This window comes from Penaeus japonicus, unplaced genomic scaffold, assembly GCF_977035675.1.
Source record: "Penaeus japonicus unplaced genomic scaffold, GWHDUDI00000001_assembly GWHDUDI00000023, whole genome shotgun sequence".
In the NCBI taxonomy this organism is placed as follows: domain Eukaryota; kingdom Metazoa; phylum Arthropoda; class Malacostraca; order Decapoda; family Penaeidae; genus Penaeus; species Penaeus japonicus.
This window is the reverse complement of record NW_028234425.1, coordinates 3,555,164-3,560,121: the sequence shown is the minus strand read 5'-3', so window position 1 is coordinate 3,560,121 and position 4,958 is coordinate 3,555,164. Positions and strand designations below refer to the sequence as shown.

The 4,958-nt window shown below is 38.5% G+C and overlaps 1 long non-coding RNA gene across 3 annotated transcripts in view; it reads right to left on the bottom strand.

The window, feature by feature from the left end:
* Positions 1-4,958, bottom strand: part of LOC147469153 (uncharacterized) — a 339,895-nt gene that overhangs the window by 188,016 nt on the left and 146,921 nt on the right. The window lies entirely within an intron of this gene.

Sequence of the window (4,958 nt, the reverse complement as noted above, 5' to 3'; positions counted from 1 at the left end):
ATAACTCAGCAGTCGAAGGTTTAAAAGAAGGATAGAAGTTAACACACAGTCTGATTCATACTCGAAGTGTGAAGCACTCCTTACTTTGAGGTCACACTTGAATAAGGATAAGGCGAAGATTCGAGGGAGGAATGGGCGAAGAAGAAACAGAAAGGGGAAGAACAGAAAGAAGTGGGTAATTAGGAGGAGTTGGGGAGTCAGTAAAGGGAAGAAGGAAGGGGATAGTGAGAAAGAGAGAAGATGGGGAGATGAGGGAAAAGGAAGGAAATGGAGGAAAAAGAGAGAGGGGAAGAAAGAAGAGGGAAATTTAGGGGAGGGGAAAGGGGGAGGAGAGGAGGAGATGTTGGGGTCTGATGGGAAAGAAGAGGAAGGAGAAGGGGAAAGTGAGAAAGAGAAAGGTGAGGAAAGAGAAGAGAAGGATGGGGAGATGAGAGGGGGATAAAAAGGAAGGAAGGGAGGGGAGATAGGAAATGAGGGAATAAAGAAGAAGGATATATAGGAGAGTAAAGGTGACTGAGAGGATGTGATTGGGAAGGAAGGGGAAGGAGAGAAGGGGAAAGTGAAGAGAAAGAGAGAAGATGGGGAGATGAGGGGAAAAGGAAGGAAGGGAGATAGAAAATGAAGGGAATAAAGAAGACGGGAAATTAGGAGGGGGAAAAAAAGGGGGAGAGGAGGATCTTCGTGATAGGACAGGAGGGAAAGTGGGAAAGAGTGGAAGATGGGGAGATGAAGGGAAAAGGAAGGAATGGGTCCGATGAGGGGAAGAAAGAAGACGAGGCAAAATTAGGAGGGGTAATAACGGGGTAAAGGAGGAGAGGAGGACGTGAAGGATAGGAGGGAAGGAGAGGGTGGTAGGGGATAAGTGAGAGAAAGAGAGAAGATGGAGAGGGAGATGAGGAAAAGGAAGGAATGGGGAAGAGAGGGTAGTAAGGAAGAAAAAGAGAGAAGGAAAGTGGAAGAGAGAAAATGGGGGAGGAGTGTGAGGGGAAAAGGAAGGGTAAGAGAGATTAGATAAAAATGAGGGAGGAGAGGACGGAGGGACAAGGGTAAGAGGAGGTGAAATGGGTGGAGCATAGGAAGGAAGAAAATAATAGAGGAGAAGAAAAGAGGGCAAAGAGTGATAAGGGGACGGGAATAAAGGGGTAAAGGGAACGGACAAAGGAAAAGGAGGAAGATGAGGCAAGGGGAGGAAGGCGAGAAGGATAAAGGGGACAAAAGGGGAAGAAGAAAGATGAGAAAACAGGGGACAGGAAGGTAAAAAAAGTGAAAGGGGCGGGAGTGAGGGGAGACGAAGAAACAAAAGAAAAAGGGTAAATGGAAAAAAAAAAAAAAAAAAAAAAAAAACAACGTAGGGGAGATAGAGGGTCAGATAATCACGCACTCTTTCAACAAGACCCATTTCCGAGAACGTATACTTAATGTTGCACATTGCATCTTATTGCAAGATTGAAAGATCGAAGTAATTATCGAATTGTTGACGAACTTATTTTCCTGTAAATATGATCAGATATTTGACACGTGAAGGAATTATACATTTACCAGTGAGTGTGAGAGAAGGAGTGAAAAGTGTGTGTGTGTGTGTGTGTGTGTGTGTGTGTGTGTGTGTGTGTGTGTGTGTGTGTGTGTGTGTGTGTGTGTGTGTGTGTGTGTGTGTGTGTGTGTGTGTTTGTTCCTAGAGGGTAAATCATGATAGTAATAGCAATAGTAATATTGGTATTATCAATAGTAATATTGGTATTATCATAATTGATAATACCAATATTATTATATTATAATATTAATATAATATTAATATGTATCACTGATACCACTATCACTATCATATCATCCCCGTCCTCACCGTCATCATCATTATCATCAATATTTCTTGATAAGAATAGTTATGTATTTTGGATGATTTCAGATAATTTTAACGACTGTGATACTGATGAGAGATATAAAATACCATAAACAAAATAACATAGCAATACCATATTCATAATATATTTCCATCATATAAAATTAATCTTCCCTTTCGTTGTTTTATTTATAACAGTTTTAATATCTGTCACCATCACTAACAGCTAACTCACCTCCACTAGCAAGATAGATGCAAGTGGTTTGTATAAAAAAAAAAACTTGAAGATTCGCTCAGTAAACGAGGTAGATTTAAATAGTATATAAGTTTTGTTTTTTGAATCGCATAAAATACAAAAAAAAAAAAAAAAGAATCTAGTAACATTAATAAGATACAAAAACCTAAAAAATATATATATCTTCTCCCCTCACTCTATAACACCCCCCCCTTCTCCCTCTTTCCTCCTCCCTCCTTCCTTTCATATTTTCCAATCTCCCTTCTCTTCTCCCTTCCTCCTCCTTCTTTTATATATCCTCTTCTCTTTCCTTTCTCCTTTTTTTTCTCTTCAGAAAGCACACCTTCGTGGATAAGCCGCCCGTGACGACAAAGGCCCTGGTGTTATTAGGGTGAGTGGCAGCCATCATTTCAGCACATCCTGCCACATCATTAAAAGCCGCGTAAAACAACACACCTTCACTAATGCTTCCTCGTAATGACAGACAACTAGTTTCTCGCAACCGCAAGGCGCCTCTTTGCAAGCTCCGCCTTTCCGACCTCTCTTGCCTCGTTTCGTACTCTTCCGTGACCTGACCTTTTCTTTCGTTTCGTGTCGGCCCTTCGTCTTTTGGTTTTGTCTGGAATTTGTGCATTCTTTTCGTCTACTGACTTTTCTTCGTCTCTTAATTTTTTTTTTCGTTAACTTGACTTTCTTCGTCTTCTGTCCTTCCTTATTCTATGCTTGCTGATTTCTCTGCCATTCCTGACCTTGTCTACGCTTCTTGACCTCTCTCCGTCTCCCTTTGTCTCCTGACCTGATCTACGTCTTTTGACCTATTTTCACGCCCTGTCCTTTTCTGACCGATCTTTGTTCCATATTTTTCTTTCGTTCGACTCCGATTTCCTTGCATTTCCTCTCCTTCCTTCATCTCCTTCTTTGCATTCTCTATAATTAACCAATCATTTCTTACGTATCTCCTGCATCTTCTGAGTTCAATAAAGCTTCCTATTTCCTCCGCATTTCCTTCTCCTCCTCCTCCGTCTCTTATTCCCCTCTTTTCCTTCGCCCCTTCGTCTTCTACCTCCCTCATGTCCTTCCTTCCTTGCTACTCCTTGCCCTTCCTTCGCCCCTTCGTCTTCTACCTCCCTCTTGTCCTTCCTTCCTTGCTACTCTTTGTCCTTCCTTCGCTTCCTTCGTTTTCAATGTCACTTACTCCTCATCCTTTTCCTCTTACACTTGAAGGAATCCATACTAAAAAAATAATTATATTGATAGATAAGAAATATCAAAGGTTATATCACGAGTGAAATAAAGAAAAAACATAAAAAAGGAAAAACATGTCTTGTATTTTTTTCTATGTTATTCTTATAACAAATAAAATATAATAACAAATCACCTAAACTTATAAACTATTTAAGAAAGTAACTACCTAAGCTTTGACTCGAATACTTGTTTCTCCATCTTTTTTTTTTAATTTGTGTTCTCCTTGTTTTGTCTCCGCGTATCAATTAAAACGAAACAACATCAGCCCACCCTTGGGAACAGGTACAATAAGACCCATTACCCCTTGGAGGTTATGGGGCGATATAGACTTAGTAAAGCAAGCCGGAACAAAATATACGGAACGTCGTTAAATAACAATTACATTTTTTAATTTTCTAATAGTGTCTCCAGTCTCATTATACAGTCGTAACAAGTTCATCAGCAAATTACTTTTCAGAATAAACAGGTAATTAGTGAGTCAGACTTTTTAATTTGAAAGTCTTTCACTGATGTCACTTAGATAAATTCTGTCTTTTGTGTGACGGCGGAAAGGAAAATCTTTACATTAATGGACCGAGAGAGAGAGAGAGAGAGAGAGAGAGAGAGAGAGAGAGAGAGAGAGAGAGAGAGAGAGAGAGAGAGAGAGAGAGAGAGAGAGAGAGAAGAGGGCGAGAGAGAGAAATGAAATAGAAAGGAAAGGAAGAACAGAGGTAGGGATGAAGAAGAAGAAGAAAAAGAAAAAGAAGAAGAAGAGATAGAGAGAGAGAGAGAGACTGAGAGAGAGAAAGAGTATGTGTCGGGCTGTAGAAAGAGATGGGGAGTGTGAAAAAAGACTAATGGTTTTCCCCTTGTACCCAAAACCAGTATCCCCATTTATCTATTAAATATCTAATTATCTAATTCTCTATTTCATATCGCTCCCAACCTATCTATCCATCAATCCATCCACCCATATCCATCTATCCACCTATCGCTCCATTTTCCTCAAATCTCAGAAACTCAAAGAAGAAAAAACACAGACCTCAAAACAGACACACACACAAAAAAGACACATAAAATATCATTTTCACCATAAATTAAAAAAAAAAAAAAAAATAAAAATACAAAACCTAATTAATTCAACATTGGCAAGTTGCTCCGCGCTTCTTCGTCTTCCTGCACAGTTACTTTTCCACTTAGAGGAATTCTAGACGCCAATTATTGCAAAGCGTCGTGTATGGGGGAGCGATGTATTAGTCTATGGGTGAGTCTATCAATATAGCTCTTGCTTTTAATGTCTTCTTTTTCTCTCTCTTTATTACTATCGTTTTTTGTTTTTTTTATCAAATATTATTTTTTTAATGGGTGTTTGTTGGTCAATTTATACAATTTTTTAAACGTCATTTTTGATTTTCAGGAAATATAAACTGTTTTTTTTATTTGTTTGTTTGTTTTGACTTGTAAGGTTAAAAGTTCTAAAGGTAAATATCCCTTGATATAAATACCAATATTGAAATTAATAAGTCGATAAAGAGAGAAAAAAAATCCAGTGTCTTTCTCATCATGATAGTCATAATAGTAATGGTGATAGTAATAATAATAGTGATAATAATATCAATTACAATACTAGTAATGATGATAATATTGATGATAATAATAATA